The sequence below is a fragment of the Syngnathoides biaculeatus genome, chromosome 6, assembly GCF_019802595.1.
Source record: "Syngnathoides biaculeatus isolate LvHL_M chromosome 6, ASM1980259v1, whole genome shotgun sequence".
Classification (NCBI taxonomy): domain Eukaryota; kingdom Metazoa; phylum Chordata; class Actinopteri; order Syngnathiformes; family Syngnathidae; genus Syngnathoides; species Syngnathoides biaculeatus.
Window position 1 is genome coordinate 21,875,952 of NC_084645.1, and position 21,663 is coordinate 21,897,614.

Consider the following 21,663-nt stretch of genomic DNA (forward strand, 5'->3'; position numbering starts at 1 on the left):
TTGCCCACGGTGAGAGACCCCAAGCAAGTGTGTTAACGCCACCCCCCGCAGCTCAGTGCCTGTATGTTGGGCTTCACTCCAGTGGACGAGAAGGTAGCCTCCCTCCCACCTTGAGGTGTGGGGACGGGTCCCGACTGTTTTTTGTGTCCATGCACCAAACCATCAGTTGAGAGTTGCCACCCTTTTGGGAATCCTTAGAGAGGGAACTGGGAGAGCGCTCCCGCTGGAGTCTCCATCGTTCTGCTGGGTGCCCAGTTCCTCTGAACTGGGGTAAACTGGGACTGCAGGGTGTGTTCGAAATCCACTCCTCAGCCTCCCTGGTAAGGTCCGGAGAGGAGGCTCCGTCGGGACGTCGAATCTCAGATTCACTGAGGAGCGGTGTAATTTTTTTTTTATTTTTTTTTTTTATTTTTGTCCTGGCGGTGGAACTGTGGACCAACTCTACAGTCTTGGCAGGGTCCTTGAGAGCGCACGAGAGTTCGGCCAAGAAGTCTACATATCTTTCGTGGATTTGGAGAAGACGTTCGTTCGACTGTGTCCTTTGGGGGCGGTATATTAACGAATATGTCTGAAGCTCCTGAACATTGTGGGAGGTTGAAAGTAATAAAAAAAAAAAAATTGTTCTTCTTCTACTTACTCGGGACACTTTTAAGAGCTTTTACCGTTTTTGTAACGAATGCTTCATTTTGTTACTTATTTGAGAGGAACCCGAGGATTTTAATATTCCAGTCATTATTTAGAATAGCAGTTGAGTAAAAATGTGCATTTTCAATTGTATTAAAATTATTCATAGGGGAAATTTGATTAAAAAAAAACATATTTTAAAAAAAGGAGTCAAAACTCATTCCAGTTTGTGGGAAATTTATTCTGTGATGAAATTAAACGGAGTTCACACAATGTAAAAAAAAAAAAAATCATAACTAGTGTCCAGACACTGCAGGGAATATTGGTACATTTGAATCCAAATAATGATTTTCCATTTTCTTTTTCATCATCGTGTTAGTTCAACATTCCGACACATTTTTTTTTAGCAACAGTGTGCCACAAAACTCAGAGATCCCGGAAGAGGCAAATTATTTGAAAAATAAGGGATAAAAAAGTTGCACAATTGGTGGGGGTAGAGTGCAGCGATTTTAAACATATACATATGTTTCTGTAATGTTCTAAAAATAATATTGCGGATACAAAATTAGATCCTCGTAAAGGCATTCATTTGAGATGAGGTGTTCATTTTGTAAGCATGAAACTCTGGAATAGGAATCGCTCAGTTTTTGATCATCTTTAAGTGCACACAGCTGTTAAACTACAATTGAAATACTCAAAAATACATTCTGGCTGAATTCAATTGTGATTTTTTTTTTTTCATTTTTATTTTAGAGTGAAAGCTGTTGTTTGCATGCATGCGTTTTAATCTTTTTTTTACCTACTTGTACATTTTTTTTATTTACAAGAGCAAATGTGGTGATCAGAGAGTAGGATTTTATTTATTATTCAATTTATTACACTTTATTATCATGTTCCACCAATAATATTACTAAAAATAATACCGACTATGGAAAGCAGGCATTTATTGAAAGTGAGGCACTTGTTTTTTTGTTAGTTGGGTGAGGAAGTACTGTACATACTAATGATTATTTAATACAACTGAAGTGATTATTTTTCATACAGTATATTACCAAAGCCCCTCAGATTTTTAATATTTCATTCCATCCTTTCACAGGATAGCACTGAAAAATTGTATTTTTTTTTTTTTTAACAACACAAAGGAGTCACTTTTGTAGTTTGCATAAGAGGAGCAGCTGAGCCGCCAACCACTGAATGGCCCATGAATACAGTGAAGAAAATAAGTATTTGAACACCCTGCTACATTGCAAGTTGTCCCACTTAGAAATCAATCGGGGGTCTGAAATTTTCATCGTAGGGGCATGTCCACTGTGAGAGAGATGATCTAAGAAGAAAACTCCAGAAATCACAATGTATGATTGTTTTAATGATTGATTTGTCTGATACAGCTGCAAATAAGCATTTGAACACCTGAGAAAATCAATGTCAATATTGGGTAGAGTAGCCTTTGTTTGCAATTACAGAGGTCAAACGTTTCCTGTAGTTGTTCACCAGGTTTGCACACACTGCAGGAGGGATTTTGGCCCACTCCTCCACACAGATCTTCTCTAGATCAGACAGGTTTCTGGGCTGTCACTGAGAAACACGGAGTTTCAGCTCCCTCCCAAAGATTTTCTATTGGGTTTAGGTCTGGAGACTGTCTTGACCACACCAGAACCTTGATATACTTGTTACCGAGCCTTCCTGGCGGTGTTCTTCGGGTCACTGTCATGTTAAAAACCCAGCCACAACCCATCTTCAATACTCTGACTGAGGGAAAGAGGTTGTTCCCCAAAATCTCACAATACATGGCCTCAGTCATCCTGTCCTATGTGCAGGAAAAACACTCCCAAAGCATGATGCTACCATATTTCACAGTAGGGGTGGTGTTCTTGGGATGGGCCTCATCATTCGTCTTCCTCCAAACACGGTGAGAGGAATTATGACCAAAAAGTTCCATTTTGGTCTAATCTGACCACAAAACCTTCTCCCACGACTCCTCTGAACATCCAAATGGTCATTGGCAAACTTAAGACAGGCCTTGACATGTGCTGGTTTAAGCAGGGGAACCTCCCGTGCCATGCGTGATTTCAAACCATGACGTCTTAGTGTATTACCAAAAGTCACCTCGGAAACGGTGGTCCCAGCATCTTTTCAGGTCATTGACCAAGTCCTGTCTTATAGTCCTGGGCTGATCACTGAGACCCCATGCGAGGTGATACCTCCGATTGAGATTGACCGTCACATTTAGCTTTTTCCATTTTCTAATAATTGCTCCAACAGTGGACTTTTTTCCCACCAAGCTGCTTGGCAATTTCTCCGTAGCCCTTTCCAGCCGTGTGGAGTTGGACAATTGTTGTCTCTGGTGTCTTCGGACAGCTCTTTGGTGTTGCCCATGTTACAAGTTTGACTCTCACTGATTGTGTGCGGCGGACAGGTGTCTTTATGCCGCCAATGACGTCACACAGGTTCATCCGATTCAGGATAAAACATGGAGTGGAGGTGGACTTTTCAAGGCGGACTAACAGGTCTTTGAGGGTCAGAATTCTAGCTGATAGACAGGTGTTCAAATACTTATTTGCAGCTGTATCAGACAAATAAATCTTTAAAAGAAAATCATACATTGTGATTTCTGGATTTTTCTTTCTAGATGATCTCTCTCACAGTGGAAAACTTGCACCTACGATGAAAATTTCAGACCCCACCATGATTTTTAAGTTGGAGAACTTACCATATAGCAGGGTGTTCAAATACTTTTTTTTTTTTTCTTCACTGTATTACCCAAAAGAGGCCTTGCACTTGCTTAGTTGCATTGGGTTTCTCCCAATATCTTCTCATTATCTAGAGTTGCTTTTCTTGGACGAATGTCCGTGTTGTGACACAGATGCGTCAGAAAGAAAAGAAAAAAAACAAAAGACCAAAAGAGGGCCACGTGTCCTCAGGGAGGTCTTATGGGAAATTGGGGGCGAAAAAAAACAACAACAACAAATCTGCCCGTTACAGTTATTTGTTTTAGGTTTCTCTCGTGGTAATTTACTGTAAAGCCTGCATACCTTGCACACACACACGCACACCGGGGGGGGGGGGATAGAAACCAGAGGTCTCGTAAAAATCTCTCGTCGCCTTCAACAACGCGCTCGGCTCGAGCGGCGACGTGACGTTATCGAGTAAGTTGACGAGAAAAGGCGCCGTAAAGGACACGCTTCTGGGAATGTGGCAGAGTTTAAATCCACTTGAAACTTCACCGGGAATCGTCTATTATTCATGAAAGCAAAAACATGGAGGAATGAACTGGATGCTGACGTTTGAGGGGGGGGGGGAAATGGGTGGAAAAGAAAGGAAAAAAAAAAAAAGACGTTTCTGTGCCAGCAACAAACTAGGTTATAAATGCTGACATCTGGGATTAATAACAGCTGCCGCGCACTAAAATGTTTCTTAACAAGGATTTTTTTTTTTTTTTGCCTGCCAGAATCTGACGACACTAACAAGAACAACTTCAAGGTAAAATTCTGGGTACACGAAAACTGATTATCAGCCCGAATCGCAGCATTTTGACTACCATGAGATCAAAATCAGCAAAGGCCTGATTATGGAATGTTTCTGAAAGATTATCCTGAATGCTTATCCTGCGGTGTGAAGTGTTTTTTTTTTCCTTCCCTTCCTCAGTCTTCTCGGAAAATGGTCAGTTCGACAATCTGAAATATTAAACAGAGTACACAAACACCGATCGGCCAAATTTTAGGATTTCCACCCAAAGATGATCTTGTCTTGAGCGATCATCCTACGGTGTGGAGTATCTTTCGGGGTATTTTCCTTCCTTGATCTTTTTGGAAAACGTTTGGGGCTGATAATCATCAATGTTGTACCTGTTAAAAATCTGTGATTGCAAATGCTTAAATGGTGTACACCCACACCGACCATCAAGCCCAAATTTGAGCATTTTCACCAATGCACATCAAACTCGGCAAAGGCCAAATGATCAGATTATCTTTTGCAATTTTCTGTGTTAAGATCTACAAGTCTTCATAGAATTATCCTGAGCAGTTAACCTGTGGTGTTAAAATGTTTTCTTCCTCTTCAATCTCGATGTTGGGCTGACAATCATCAATGTTAAACCTGTTGAAAATGTACAATTGTGAATCCTCGGACGGTGTACAACCATCGGACCAAATTTGAGGATTTTGATTGACATTTTGATACAAAGCCTTTTAGCCAAAGACCACTTTTTTTTTTTAAACAAAGTCTTTAAAAGGTTGTTCTGCGTGATTATTATTGTGTGATATCTGTTAAGATGATTTTTTTTCTCCCCAACATGCTCGAAAAATGGACAGGGTCAACAATTCTAAAATATGAAGTTTCCCTCGTGATAATTTTGCGAGGTCTCTGGATGATGATCCCGAGCCATTGCTGTTGTGTGCGTTATTTTAGAAGTGATTTTTCCTCCCTGATGTTGGAAATTAATTTGGCTGAAAAATTGTCACCATTCTGTTCAATTGAATACGTGCGGATTTCTGTTTGTCATCATGTGTGGCACGCCTCCATTTCTCAACAAAAGATATTAAAAATCAACGAGTATACTATATATTCTCTGTTGAGCATCCAGGGATTCACTTACATGTGGTGTTATTTTATTTTTTTTAATTTCAATTCATTTTTTTCTTTTTTTTTTATCGGAGGTGGGGTAAACCAACACTAAAAACATTGGTGGTGTATCCGGCGGAACTGTGGAGTAGCTGTAGAGCCTTAGCCTCACAGTTCTGAGGACCCGGGTTCAATCCCGACACAGTCTGTGTGGAGTTTGCATGTTCTCCCCGTGCCCGCGTGGCTTTTCTCTGGGAACTCCGATTTCCTCCCACATCCCCAAAAAAAAAAAAACAATCATTAATTGGAGTCTCTAAATTGCCCCTAGGTGTGATTGTGAGTGCGACTGTTGTCTGTCTCCATGTGCCCTGCGATTGGCTGGCGACCAGTTGAGGGTGTGCCCTGCCTCCTGCCTGACGACAATTGACCCCTCCGTACAGGGCACTTAACCACGCCTCCTGAAGTGACGTCACGCCACGTGCGCTGACGTAAGACAAACAGTAAAAATGGCAAATACAATACAATGCATTCTGAACTGAGACAGACGCCATGCTTCTCATTTCATTCAAATCAACGATATATTATAGATTCTAAATACAATACATTCTTAACTGAGAGAGACGCCATGCTTCTGATTTCATTCACACGTAGCAATGTTATGCTAGCGGAGAACATCTCATTCATTTATACGAGACGTGTATTAAAAATCAAATTTAGGGCATATCTTCGCGCAAACACAGTCTGGTTAAGCTTCTGGCCGCGAGCCAGCAAGAAATCAATAAGTTTGTGCAGTCCGATCATCGCTAAATATCGCTCAACAAAGAATAAGTGTGTCAATCGTTCACACGCAGCGGTGTTATGCTAGCGAAGAACTTTGAATTCATTTATACGAGACATGTATTGAAAATCAAATATAGGGCATACCTTGGTGCAAACATGTGTGTTCCGGTAGATATTAGATGGATTTAGTTGATGATGTGGTCTTCCACAAAGTTCGATCCATCGAAGGCATTTTTCGTACTGGGTCTTCGGTTTTGGAAAGGGTACGAATGGAACTCCGCCAACTAGCCTTTCAGGATACCTGTCGTCACTATTACAAAGTCCGTGACTACACCTCTTAACCATATTTTTTTGTTAAATAACCCAAATACGCGATAAAACGCTAACTAAACCTATACTGGACCATGCAATGTTGTCTGAGAAAATGGCGGGAGCAAAAACGGGCTTTGGTTTCTGCAGATCTCTGGCCTCTGATTGGTCAGTGACGCGGATTGCGCAATATCCACGGAGGGGTCAATTAGGATAAGCTCCAGCACTCCCTTGTGAGGCTCAGCAGCTCAGAAAATGGATGGACGGTGGTGTGTCGCCACCCTGCTATTTCAGCCTCTTTTTTTTATCTGCTAAGATTATCAATGGCCAAATTAGGATTGTTTTCCATTGGCCACCATTTCGGTGAGTACCAATTTTATACTTATAAATTTGATTCATAATGTGGTACACATGATTCATGTGGCGGTACACAGTCCTGAGTTTGGTGTGAGCAGCCTGGGTTCGATTCCCACTCGGCGACGGTGTCGATACGTGCCCTGCAATTTACTGGCAGTTTAAGATGTCGCCTGCCTTTCACCTGAAGTTAGCTGGGGCGCTGCGGCGACCCTTGTGAGGATAAGCGGCTTGGGAAATGGACGGATCGGTTATTCAAATAAAGGTTTTATCATAGGTGGAGTGGATCGAGTTGATGTTATTTCCTATGAATTAAAATGTGAAATTCGAACTATAACTACTAATCTTTTGAATCCTTTTCTGTTGATCTTGTGCCATGCAGCATATTTACAAGCCGCCAAGGACGATCAATGAAGAGGAAGTCAACACCTGAGGTAGGACCGGACGCCGCTCATTAATTATTCCTGAGTCACGTTACTTGTGGGACCCCGTGAGTCACATCTTTAGGAGAAATGAACGCGGCCGTGCAACAAAGTTTCACTTTTGAAGCATTCCGTCCGATAGTCTGATAAGTTAAGAACGCAGTCGGGGGGGGGGTAGAAATTGCGTGCGAATGCTGCGGAACGTATTGAAATGTAAAATGCGAGACTTGAGGTTGGTCAAGAAATGACGAAAGAAAAGGTAAATATGAAAAATTGCTCTACTGTAAAAATGATTTTTGTGTGTGTGGGTGGAAAAAAAAAGTTCAGTTAATGAGCAAAATATTTTGGAAGTTGCAATTGGGAAAGAAACGAGGAAGGAGGAAGTCCATTTTGGAATTTCACTGGGAAAATTGGAATTTTCAGAATGTTGCAAACAGATTCCAAGATGTCCGAAATGCGCTGAACAGGAAATTGTGCAATTCCGGGAATTCCGTGAATGTGGTAATCAATCCCTAATAATAGACTGGATTTTTTTGTTGTTGTTTGCATCGTTTGAATCAGTAGAGAAATATGGAAGGAGAACCGTGCCAAAAGAAAAAAAAAAAAAGCAATGCAATAATTACAATCATCAATTTTGGGTGGAGACGAACGTGCGTCCGCCGGCTTGGGGGTGCTGACGCAGTCGGCATCGCGTTACTTTTCCAGATGCGCTCGCAGGAATTCCGCTCAGCACGACCTGGCCGGGTGAGTCACGGGAATGACGGAAATTCTGATTCGGCATCTTTTTGAACTTCTTCACCACCCCGTTGCTGCCCCCATGTTACCGCCCCCCACCCCCACCCCCACCCCCACACGAGTCTCGAGTGATGGCTGGCTGCCGTAAAAGTGTGGTGGGGAAAAGACTCGAGTCAGCTTTTCGTGACGTGCACGGCAATGAGATGCTGTTGCGTGAACGGGAGTCCGCGCGCACTGGCGAGGTGAAAAGGTAGCCGCAATATTAGGTACACCTGCACACTTGAACGAGGGCTGATTGATATTGTATTGATTGATTTGATGATATATTTATGAAAAGTGTGCTTGGACACTGAAATGCATCAATACTAAAAAGCTCTTTCACGTTCATCTCTGCGACACAGAGCCCGTCTTCTTCCTGAGTGGTGTGACGGCAGTTCAAAGGAAATAATGTAAAATGCTCTGATAAATTCTCTCTTTCTCATTATTGTGGCATTTAACAAAGTGAAATAATTTGGGGGATTTTGACTGGCCTGAAACAGGAGAAGTTGAGTCTGACTTGACTTCAGACAGTGAGAAAGAATGAAAATGGTTTTTGCACAGTGGATGTCAATTTCTGGCTTCAATTGCGTGTGTGTCTTTACAGTATACTGTGGATAGATAGATAGAAAGGATGGATGGACACAGATAGATAGATAGATTAGATAGATAGATAGATAGATAGATAGACAGAAAGGATGGATGGACATAGATAGATAGATAGATAGATAGATAGATAGATAGATAGATAGATAGATAGATAGATAGATAGATAGATAGATAGATAGATAGATAGAGATAGATAGATAGATAGATAGATAGATAGATAGATAGAAGATAGATAGATAGAAGGTGGATGCACATAGATAGAAAGGTGGATGCACATAGATAGAAAGGTGGATGCACACAGATAGATAGATAGAAAGATGGATGCACACAGATAGATAGATAGAAAGATGGATGCACACAGATAGATAGATAGATAGATAGATAGATAGATAGATAGATAGATGGTGTCCCAAATATGTATACACACTTTAAATAATTGTAAACTCGATGTTTATGATTTGAATAATTTTTAACATGTAAAAGAATGTACAAATATCATTGTTTAAAGTGTGTAGACATTTTCAGTGGCATGCATCACTCGATATAATGATGAAAATTTATCAAGCAACAAACAAGGTAGGTTTTTTCCCCCAATTCAGACACTTGTGCTATGTCGCCCTCTTACGGACAGATGAGTTATCACAACATAATTCACGAACAAAATATGGCTTCTGGAAAAATACTGTACATAGTCCAGCAAACTTTTTACACCAAGTGCCAGCCCAGAAAACAAGCTGAGGGTTAATCCAAAATAAGTGTCTTGAATACTTTTGTAATCAGCTTTAACATTTTGGAGTTTGCAGTGCGTTTTAATGTTGGAAAAAATGAGAAAAAAAAAACCCAAGGTTTCCATAAAAAATGTAGTACTCTTATAACAAAAAATTGCACATTTATAAAAGTTGACAAATTATTTGTGAAGATTAAATGCAGATGTCGGAAAAGAATAAATGAATAAAAAAACCTGACCTTTTGACTGATCGATTCTTCGGTATTCCTCTAGAGGGCGCCACCGCCGGCAAAAGGAGGACGTAATTATCCTCTGCAGATGCTTTTTGGGGTAAGGGCTTCCTGGTTCCGTACATCCGACAGCAAGCCCAGACCGCAAAAAGACCCGAAAAGAATCAGATGTGCTGCACTTTATTTTTTGCCGCATTTCTGAAACACACACGGACACGAACGTCAACATTCAACACAAAGAATAAAAAATGCACACACAAATATCAGAAAAGTACTACATTTTATAAGTAGGTAAAATAGTGGGTCTGTAGATTAACATCGTACCATTGTTTCACTTCCATTCATATTAAAACAATATACAATAAAATACAGTAAACTGTACGTAGAAGGATATAAAGCGTAGGCCTCACAGTTCTGAGGTCCCGGGTTCGATCCCGGCCCCGCCTGTGTGGAGTTTCCATGTTCTCCCTATGCCTGTGTGGGTTTTCTCTAGGTGGGCACTCTGGTTTCCTCCCACATCCCAAAAACTTACATTAATGGGACAGTCCAAATTGCCCGTCGGTGTGATTGTGAGTGCGGCTGTTTGTCTCTACGTGCCCTGCGATTGACCGGCAACCAGTTCAGGGTGTACCCCGCCTCCTGTCCGTTGACAGCTGGGATAGGCTCTAGTACTCTCTGCGACCCTTGTGAGGATAAGCGGCATCGAAAATGGATGGATGGATATTGGTTTACCAGAGTTGCCAAATGTTATGGAACGTCTCGTTCTAGGTATTTGGGTTAAAAAAATGACTTGAAGTACATTGCTGTGTCTGGCCCCCATGAGGAAGATTTCCTAAATGAAGAGGATCATATCGACATTATAGCGATGCCTCGGTTCTCGACCACAATCCGTTCCAGAAAACGGTTCAAAAAGTGAATTGTTCAAAAACCAAATCGATGTTTCCCATTACAGTGAATGGAAAAGCAAATAATGTGCTCCAAGCCTAAAAAAATTGGACTTTTTAAAGAATTTTTCAAGCTTTTCCTGATAATAAACTGCATAGTAGAAATCACATCATATATCAGATCATATCGACACTATAGTGGTGCCTCAGAAGGCCGGTTGAAAAGCGCAACGTTCGAACACCGAAGCACATTTTCCCATTACAATGAATGGAAAATAAAATAATGTGTTTCAAACCTAAAAAATATTTTTTAAAAGCTTTTTTTTTTTTATCTTTTCCTGATAATAAACTGCATACTAGGAATACATATAAAGTTTAAATCCTTTATATATTGAAATAACTTGAGAAATATATTTATTTTTTGGTTAAAATCTATGCTTTAGTAGCAGAGTACGCTAGGCTGGTAGTGCATTGCCGTATCTGCAGCGACTCGGCCTCCTGCCTTGTATTCTTTTTTTTTTTATTAACAAAAATGCCCTGAAGTGGTCGCCAGACAATCGCAGGGCACATAGAGGAAAAACAGTCGCACTCACAGTCACACCTTGGGGCAATTTAGTGTCCAATTATTTGTCGCATGTTTTGGGGATGTGGGAGAAAGGCGGAGTGCCCGGAGAAAAGCCACGCAGGCACGGGGGGAACGTGCAAACTCCACACAGGCGGGGGGCCGGGATCGAACACGGGTCCTCAGAACTGTGAGGCCAACGCTTTACTAACTGAAACACTGTGACGGCGCACTAATAATAATTTGTTTAAAAAAAAAAAAACAGCCACTTGATTTCTAATGAAAAATATTAAATTCACATTTATTTGGACAGATAGATTGGATTTCAGCAGTCTTTTTTTTTGCTTTACCTAATGCAGACTTACACAAAGACACACAAATGTTTTAGGACATGATCCAGACTTCCAAAGAAACCTATTTCCTAATTATTATGTTTTTGCACGTGACCATTTTAATTGATTAACAAAATTCATAACATTGCCTGTTCCAGCAGCTCCCTTAACTTCCACCTTGATTTGTACTTTGCACCCTTTATTGTTTTTCTATTCTGATCTACCTATCTATCTATCTCTCTATCTATCTATCTATCTATCTATCTATGTATCTATCTATCTATCTATCTCTCTATCTCTCTCTCTCTCTCTCTTCTCTCTCTCTCTCTCTCTCTCTCTCTCTCTCTCTCTCTCTCTCTCTCTCTCTCTCTCTCTCTCTCTCCACTTTTTTTTTTACCCATAATGCAATGTTCCTCCTATGAAATCTACATTTTTTTAAAAAACCAAATGGATATACCCACAATGCAAATGAATAATGCAGACTTGCCCACGTAAAACGCCGCATTGTAAACGATGAAGAATACTCTCGCCCGCAATGCAACTTTCTATTCATCGAACCTCCGCGCTTTCACCCATACTTCAAATTTCCACTCATGAAATGTGCCGTATAGTTTATCTGTAAGGAAGTGATTCTTACATTAAGACCTGCTTTTCTTTTACATTATAATTAATGCGTTGGCCTCACAGTTCTGAGGTCGCGGGTTCAATCCCGGCCCCGCCTGTGTGGAGTTTGCATGTTCTCCCCGTCCCTACGTGGGTTTTTCTCCGGGTGGACACTCGGGTTTCCTCCCACATCCCAAAAACATGCGACATTAATTGGACACTCTAAATTGCCCCAAGGTGTGATTGTGAGTGCGGCTGTTTGTCTCCATGTGCCCTGCGATTGGCTGGCGACCAGTTCACGATGTACCCCGCCACCTGCCCGTTGACAGCTGGGATAGGCTCTGGCACTCCCCGCCACCCTTGTGAGGATAAGTGGCTGAGAAAATGGATGGATGGTCAATACAGTATACTATATATGGGTGTACACATGAAGAAGACCATCACAACTGCTCAGTAAGTCGCAGTAATAGTATTTGTTTTGCGCAGAGGATAAAGAATATATGCTTTTGCGTGTTATTTTGTCCATTTACGTGTGTTGATTTGGAGTATAAAGTTTTCCGTAGCGTGTTCCAACAATCCAACATCGACCCTAGTATCATTAGGCCATCTATACATACTATATATACGCTATACACACAATACAAAATGTCGTGTTTGCGTGAAGCTCGTCTATTTTGTCACGCGGTTTTGTTTAAGCGCGTTAAAAGCACGAACACTAAACTCGAGTATTTGCTTGCAACTCAAGACCAAAAAATTTCTTTGCAGTTACTGCTCGCACCTTCAAAAACTCGGCCGGGTCGCTCGTAAGTCGAGGTACGGCTCACCGTTTTGATATTCCCTCATCGCCCCTTCAAAAAACAACAGGTGCACATTTTTTGCAGAAACAATCTTTTACAAATCTACCACCAAAAATGAAAACGGTCTGATTTTCAGTTTTATATTTTTAATTGTGCCCAAAATAATCTGTATTTTCCTCTGTGTGTGTGTGGTGTGTGTGTGCATGTTAGATTAATAACAACAACAAAATAATCAGTCATCATTGGAAATGGGAGTAATGGATTATTCTGCTCTATATGTAAAATTATGTTACAAAAGTGTAAACTTTTTTTTTTTTTGCATTTTGGCCTGAAATTAAATACATTTTAAACATTTTTTATTTTGTTTGTGTGTGTGTGTGTCAGACCACTAATAATGTGTGAAACAGGGGGCCAAAACAGACTAGAAATATTAAACATTATGAACATACATCCGTACTATTTGGTAACAGGCGGTTAGACATATCATGGACAGTCGCGCACACGTGTGTTATGGTTGTACATTCGCTGGCCGCAACATTAGGTACACCTGCACGGATGCATGAAACCAAACCTTTCCAGTCTTCATAATTGAACAGCGCCAAAGGAGGATATTAAATTCATGCGCAGACAAAACATGAGAGGACTGACTATTTAAAGGGGGGGGGGGGGGGAAATAACGCTCTCGTGTCGGATCTGTGCAGATGTTATGACTATTTTGCGTGACCATATTAATGCCGTCGCTGTTATTAATGACCACAACAGGCAAACAAAACAACATTTAAAGTTTACGTGAATTATTTTTAACCCCCCCCCACACACACACAACACAACACACACAACACAACACACATTTGTGTGTGATTCCATCCGACTTGCACACGAGCCTCGTGAGCTGTCCGTGGTTCTGAAAGCTTTTCGGCTGCAGCCCTTTGCCGGTCGGTACACGCCCTAACCACCCCCCCATTCACCCCCCACCCCCACATACACACACACACACCTCACTCCCCACTCCACGACACTACAAACGTGTGCCTGTCTACATGCACACACACGCACACACACACACACGCGTGTGTTAGTGTGTATATGAACACGCATCTCTCTTATTCCAGCATATGAAACGTCCCCTGGCCAGAGGTGCAGAACAAAAAATAATCTGTCTTCAAATATTTAACATTAAATATTAAAGCATTGTAAATATATATATATATATATATATATAATATATATATATATATATATATATATTCATACATAATTCAAAATAAAATAAATTGCATTAAAATAAAATAAAATGTAAGTTAAATTTTAAAAAATACATTAAAACTACATTGGATTCAAGTAAATAAATTAAATATATATATATATATATATATATATATATACAAACAATAAAAATCTCAAGTTACTGAATTTGAACAAGAAAAGCAAAAAGGAAGGATTTCTCGCCACGCTGCCACGTACATGCACGCACTGTGACGCGCCGTCTCTCTCTCTCCTGTGATGCAATAATAACAACAGTAATAACAATGCTCGCCATAATCGTCGCGCCGCTCGCGCACCTTTACGTACATGCACCTTGCGTTCGCAACCATTCCGCATCACTCAGTGTGTGTGTCTGATGTGGGGAGAAGACTTACCTCTGCACACCCATGCGAGTGTTGGGAATTGGTGTGGATGTGAGGGGGGGGGGAGACCTTGGGAAAGAGGCGGGGGGGGGGGGGGGGGCTTCTGCACGCAATGCAAATAAGATTCCCTCCAGGCACGAAAGCATCCGCGGGTCTGTTGGGGAGCGCGTCCAAACACACCTGTGTGCGCCGAGCCTGCTTGTCGCTGATGCAACACGTTTGAGCCCGCCGTGCGTGCGTGCGTGCGTGCGTTTCCTCCCCGCGTCGTACGTGTGTGCCTCCATTTTCCACCCCCCCCCAACCAAAAGGAAATACTGCAAAAGCGGAACACCCCCCCCCCTCCCCCCATCGTCACCCTCCGTCCGCCCCGCATCTTAAACGGAAGCCGCTCAATTCCTTCAGCGGGCGATTGACCCGCATTGACGTCATTGCGTCATTAGGTCTCCCCTGGAAACACGGGGGCTCCCAAAAATAGCAACACATTAATTCAGCATGCATGCGCCATGCTAGTGTTTCAAGCAAGGAGGGGGTGGTCTGTGTGAAGTGTGTGTGTGTGTGTATGTGTGTGTGTGTGTGTGGGGGGGGGGGGGGTTATCAATACACACAGCCAATTCTAAGCAATGATACATTCTCTCGCTCTGCCAAGGACTGGCTGATCACGACTTGGGGCTATTTTTAGGAGAGCGATGGATGGAGGGAGAGGGAGAGAAAGAAAGAGAGCGAGAGAGAGAGAGAGAGAGAGAGAGGGACGGAGAGGGAGAGGTGGGCGTGTTGAGAGACGCCCGCCGAACCTTTGCTCTGCTCGTCACTGGCTGCAGCCGACCGAGGAACACAAACATCACCGGAGGGGATAAAAATAGCAAAAGAGGCAACACTCGCCTCACCCTCGTGTGTGTCGTGTGTATTTGCACGTGTGCGTGTGCTTATGTGCATGTCTGTCCGCACGTGTGCGCGCACTCATGTGCATGCATATGTCTGCATCCATTCGCGGGCGTGTGTGTGTGTATTTGTGTCGGCAAGCAGCTGTCAAAAAGGTTCATGTGACATCATTCATTCATTCATTCGTGTGTTTAGATAGGTTGGTGTTCAACACGAGGGAGGCAGCAGTCTGATGACATCACATATTTGCTGACATGCGTCGTATCATTTTAACGTAAGCGTGCAGTGTATGACCTCCACATGCTGATGTGAGGTCGGGTGACAGGGCGAGTAGCTTTAGCAGGGATACCCCGACGTTCCCTTTCCCCAACCGCTTCACCCCGCTTTTCCCGGGAGATCCCGAGATGTTCCCGGGGCCAGCCGAGAGATGTAGTCCTTCCGGCGTATCCTGGGTCGTCCAAGGGGTCTCCTCCTAGTGGGATGCGTCCGGGGGGAATCCGAATCAGATTCCCCAGCCGCCTCATTTGGGACCGCTCAATGCGGAGGAGCAGCTCCCGGATGAGCGAGCTTGTCGGCCTAGTCGCGTCCGGGTTCTCGTTCTTTCGGTCGTGAGGCGGAGAACGTAGATCGACCGGTAAATCGAGAACTTCGCCTTTGGGTTTAGCTTCTTCTTTACCACGAGCGACCACGTTACTTGAGCAGAGAAATTCTTTCCATAAAAATTAGGAACAGAATCGGTGACAAGGGGCAGTCTTGGCGGAGCCCGATTCTCACAGGAAACTAGTATGACTTACTGGACCCAGACCGGAGGCGCGTCGGCTGAATCGAAGAGGTCTTCGATTATATTCTCCCCACCGACTCACCGCGTACCGAGTCCAGGTCAGCAGCGCCCCATCCTCGCTATACACAGTGTTGATGGTGCACTGCTTCCCAAATCTGGGGTAGCGGATGGTGGACCAGAATGTCCTCAAATCCGAGGTCTTTCTCCATGGCCTCGCCGAACTCCACCTTTGCCCGACATTTTGGTTCAGTGACCACCAAAGGTGGATTCCGCTTGGCCGGCTGGTACCCATCAGCTGTCTCAGGGGTCCTGCAGCCCCCCCCCCCCAAAATACAAATTATATTTGTATATTTTTGTCATTCAATATTAATTTTGTTTGACAGTATTTTGTATTATCCACATGATATCTAAGGTATTTTATTTTAATCACTTGAGGAATTTGACCTTGTTTATCATTTCATTTCAGCTTTTCTGATGTGGTGATTGTTGGAATATATTTTTTTAATTAATTTTGAATTTTAAAATTTATTCAATAATAGTGTAGTACATTATTTCTTCACAATATCTTATTTTGTCATTTATTTTATTTTTACATTTATTAATTAGATCGTTTGCTGATTGACAATAAGTGTCCTTGTGTCCCTTTGAAGGCACAATAAAAATACAAGCTGGCGTTATTATTATTTTTCATTTTGTTTTTAAAAATGTTTTTGTGGTAGTTGCATATTTTTTTATTAATCTGATCATTTACTGTAATTACTTTATTTCTAAATTGCAATTGTATATTTAATATTACATTTGACGCTTGTTGATTGTTTTCCTTGAATGATTTCATTTTGTTTCTGAAACCGTAATTATTATTAGTTCAACATTTATTTCATTTATCTTTTTTCTTAATGATTACATTTTTATTTACTGACCTTTGTGAGGATAAGCGGCCTGGAAAAGGGATGAGTAGATGATTTGATTATCTTTATTTGTTGATGAGGTGTAATTTTGTACTGGTCATCAAATAGGAAGCTGAAAATATATTTTTTAAATTTGTTGACGCGTTTTATTCCCCACCACCTTCCCTCACCTCTTTTATTCATTTATTAGACTAACATCATTGGATTGTTTATGATATTTTTATTCCACCAGTTGGGAAGCTATTCTACATACACACTCACACACATTTTTCTCTCCATTTTTTTAAAATACATTTTGTAGTTTGTACGAAAGTGACGTTGACGCTGAGGAGAGCAAGCGCGGAGGCGTGAAATTTAATCTACTTTCGCCATCTACTGGCCATGCGGTTGAAGTGCATCCTCGTCTTCATTTGAGCTTCATCGGACTCACGCGAGTCACGCGTGAAATACAAAGTGGAGACCATTTTTTTTTTTTTATTGTTTTCATTTTCCATACACAGTTAACCATGTTCCAGGTCAACTTAATATTTTTTTTAAAAAATGTAATAATACCCCATCTGGCATGAAGAAATGTATGAGTAACACTAAGTAAATATTCCCCCCCCCCCCCCAGTTTCATTATCGTTATTGTAGAACTGATTCAAGCTCCTTTCCGTTCACAGATTGGAGGTGGCTCGGATGATTAGCCCCCTGTGACACATGACCCTCGTGGGGATAAGCAGCTCAGAAAATGGATGGATGGATGGATTCTAATTGTTTTACATTTAAGATAAGCGATATTATTGAAATCGTGCATGTCTGCGCAGGCATGTGCACAGATGTTTGAAGGGACGGGTCCTCAGCCTCCTCCCGAAACAAAAATCCGGATCCAAACTATATCGGATCAGGTGTGTCCATCGAGTATTTGGGCAGGAAGTCATGTGACTGGGTGCAAATGATTTTGTCTTGATTCTCTTTTATCTCTACCTCACTGTTAGTGACTGAACTAAATCGATTTATAGTGTTATTACATTTTTATAAAGATTGGCACGAAAGTCTTACCACTATTGCGATGCTTTATTAGACAGTCACAAAACGCAAGCTAACACTCATTTCGACTTGGGAAACAAATTTGGGTAAATATTGATGGCGTAATTTCCGGCCTGTTAGCCGCGACTTTTTTCATAACCTTTCAACCCTGTGATTTATGCGGTGATGCGGCTAATTTGCGCATTTTTTCTAACGGCCGCAAGGGGGCACTCGAGCAGAAAAGGTAGAAGTGAGACCGAAGGAGTGACTCTTTGTCCGGCACTGTTAGCGCTGCGCTAGTGTGTTACTGCCCTGTCTCAGTGATTTTTACCGATGTTTTTTTTTTTTAACTGGCCCTGTTAGCATGATGCTAGCGGCTAGTGTTAAACTCTCTGTCATCTTTCTTTGTAAATATCTCGTGTTTCAATGTGTGCACTTGCAGCTTATAAACAGGTGCGACTTATGTATGTACCAAATGGTATTTCCTTTACTAGGTGAGGCTTCTAACCAGGTGCGCTCTGTAGGCCAGGAATTATGGTAATAATGGAAGAGAGAAGTGGGGGTCAGGCAAAAAAAAAAAATGTTTTTCTATTCAGCGCAAAAGGCCAGGTGCTTCAGCACCACTCGGCGTCTATGTATGCACGTGCCTGCATTTATGGCGTGCCGTTTATGATACTTTCCGCGACTTTTCATAACCTTTCAACCCTGCGATTTATGCGGTGATGTGGCTAATTTGTGCATTTTTTTATAACGGCCGCAAGGGGGCACTCGAGCAGAAAAGGTAAAAGTGAGACCGAAGAAGTGACTTTTACCGGTCTGGCACTGTTAGCCCTCTGCTAGCGTATTACTGACGTGTCTCAGTGATATCTGTTTTTTTTTTTTACCGGCCCTGTTAGCATGGCGGCGCTAACATTAAACTCTCTGTGTGCCTTCTTTCTTTGTAAATATCTCTGGTTTCAATGTGGGCACTTGCGGCTTACACACAGGTGCAACTTATGTACATACCAAATAGTATTTCCTTTACTGAGTGAGGCTTATAACCAGGTGCGCTCTGTAGGCCGGGAATTACGGTACTAATGGAAGAGAGAGGTGAGGGTTAAGAAAGGCAAATTAAAAAAAAAAAAAAAAAAGGCAGTTATGAGCACTTTTTCCATTTAGCGCAAAAGGCCGGGTGCTTCGGCACCAGTCGGCGTTTATGTATGCACGCGCCTGCATTCATGGCATGTACCGTTTTAAGATACTCGCCATTCCCACTAATTTTTTTGGGGGTGCATCTAAAATCAACTTGGGTCGAGACGAGTCATCGTTGACCCACAGGGGTCACTAAATCTGTAGCGCCTCCTCGAAATCGTTTTTATCTTTTGCGCATTTTGAATCACCGCGCCGCCAAATGTCAAAACGGGTCAAACCAGACCCGAAACCGTAAAGGTCGACCTCCCGTGAAGCCGGAGCGCCTCTCTTTCCCCCGGTCGTGATGATTTTTAAAGGCTTTCGCAGGGTTTTTTAATTGCGTCTCTCGGCATCCATATGGTTCAAATATAACGCAGTGGGGTACCTTGGGAGACATTAGCTGTAAACGCCCTCGGGGGGGGGGGGGGTTTAGAAATAACAAGCGGCAATATCTGCAGAAATTAAGAGCAGACGCCGGCATCCATTACGGCTCCTGACAATAAGCAGTTTCGCCTCGGCCTCCTGTAAATCACAGCGCAAAACCCTTCGAGCGCAAAATTAACAAAGACAATAAGAAGAGAGCGGAAAATGATGCTCGGATGAACGCGACGCTTCCCGACCTGGGCTGAGCCCAGTCGGGAAAATGTAATGGCGCATCACCCCCCCCCCCCCCCCCAAAAAAAAAAAAAAAAAAAAAAAATCACCGCAAAAAGTATGTACGGTGTGATATTGGCATTTACTTCCGGAAGAAAGAAATCTTTCGCGTTACTCGGGAATGATTGCTTTGAACAAGATGAGTCACAATTTAAAGGGGAGATATTAATTTCATTTGCTCGGGTAACTCTTTTCAAAAAGTGCAACTCATATTATAGCCATGCGCGACGCACCCTCATGGTGAAGTATCCATCTATCCATTTCCTTAGCTGCTTATCCTCACAAGGGTCGCAGAGAGTGCCGCAGCTTATCCCAGCTGTCAACAGGCAGGAAGCGGGTGGGGTACACCCTGAACTGGTCGCCGGACAAAATCCCCGAATCAATCAAGAAAAACGAAAATGATGTTTGATCTATAAATTAGGCAGGAAGGCGGCACGTTGAAGCAGCTGGAAAGCGTTGTTGGCCTCACAGTTCTGAGGACCCGGGTTCGATCCCGGCCACGCCTGTGTGGAGTTTGCATATTCTCCCCGTGCCTGCGTGGGTTTTCTCCGGGTGGGCACTCCGCTTTCCTCCCACATGCAACATTAATTGGACACACGAAATTGCCCATAGGTGTGATTGTGAGTGCGGCTGTTTGTCTCGATGTGCCCTGCAATCGGCTGGCAACCTGTTCAGGGTGTACCCTGCCTCCTGCCCGTTGACAGCTGGGATGGGCTCCAGCACCTCTGCTACCCTTGTGTGGATAAGCGGCAAAAAAAAAATGGATGGAAGGATGAAATTAGACAGGAATTCCCCCGTTGAATTGTATTTAAAGACTTTTTCATGTGTGATGACGAGTGTTGAAAAACAATGTAGTGTACTTTTCGAGGCGGCACGGTGGTTCAGCTGGTAAAGCCTTGGCCTCACCATTCTGAGGACCCGGGTTCGATTCCGGCCCCGCCTGTGTCGAGTTTGCGTGTTCTCCCCGTGCCTGTGTGGGTTCTCTCCGGGCAATCCGGTTTCCTCCCACATCCCCAAAAACATGCAACTTTAATTGGACACTCTAAATTGCCCCGAGGTGTGAATGTTTGTCTCGATGTGCCCTGCGATTGGCTGGCGACCAGTTCAGGGTGTGCCCCGCCTCCTGCCCGTTGGCAGCTGGGATAGGCTCCAGCACTCCCTGCGACCCTCGTGAAGATAAGCGGAAAAGAAAATGGACGGATGTACTTTTCGGTCATATTCTGATATATTGAGACGCGCCTGTCACGCTAAGAGTTTGATTGCAATTAATTGTTTGTGTTTGTATCATTTCCCAGCAACCTTTTGATGTTTGTAAACAATCGGCCCCAGTACACACAACGCGATTGAAAAAAACGATCACAAAAATTGTGGGGGTTGCACATCGGCTGCTATTCCACAACAAAAGGTTCTTCTCCTCCTCCTCCACCCCCAAAAAAGAATGAATATATCGAAAAAGGGAGGCCTCCGCCGTCCCAAATCGAGATCCGGAACGAGGTCACCGAAGCTGAGAGGGAACAGTCGGACGTCACCGAGTTCCCGCTCGCTCCCCGAAGTGCTTCACGCCGCCGCGGGGACGCGCGATGAGTTACACGCGGCGCTTGAATAATTCATCCGGATTCAATGTTTCATGAATAATCCTGAATTATCCATAGGATTCTTGGTAAACGCTTGTAGCGTTCCCAGATGGGGACGCCACCGAGGCCGGGGAAGAACGAAAACATCCCCGTGGCTAAGTGAGATGCGATTACCGAGCCTGATGGAACACAATCGGCAACAAATGGGTCCGTGGAGCACGCAAACAAATGAAAACACCGTTGTGTTACTTTCTCATTTGTTTGTCTAAACAATTATTAATATTATTATTATTCTTTGTTTTAAGGGCAAAACATCATGGGAAAAAAAAGTGACTTTGCAGCTGTGCAGTTCAAATGAACACTTGAGACGTTTTCATTGGCGGGTTTCGTTGTATTTGGAGATTGGTCACCATCTACGGCTGTAAAACATTTTTAAAAATGACAACAAAAATTGGTCGAAACAAACAAGTTTACTTGGGCTTGAACATGAATATGAT

At 42.8% G+C, this 21,663-nt stretch overlaps 1 long non-coding RNA gene across 1 annotated transcript; it reads left to right on the forward strand.

Annotated features, from left to right (window-relative positions):
* The first annotated feature begins 6,516 nt into the window (after positions 1 to 6,516).
* Positions 6,517 to 17,629, forward strand: LOC133502543 (uncharacterized). The gene is made up of 3 exons (XR_009795501.1): positions 6,517 to 6,636; positions 7,010 to 7,061; positions 17,423 to 17,629. It is a non-coding gene; the product is annotated as an uncharacterized LOC133502543 (long non-coding RNA).
* Positions 17,630 to 21,663: the final 4,034 nt, after the last annotated feature.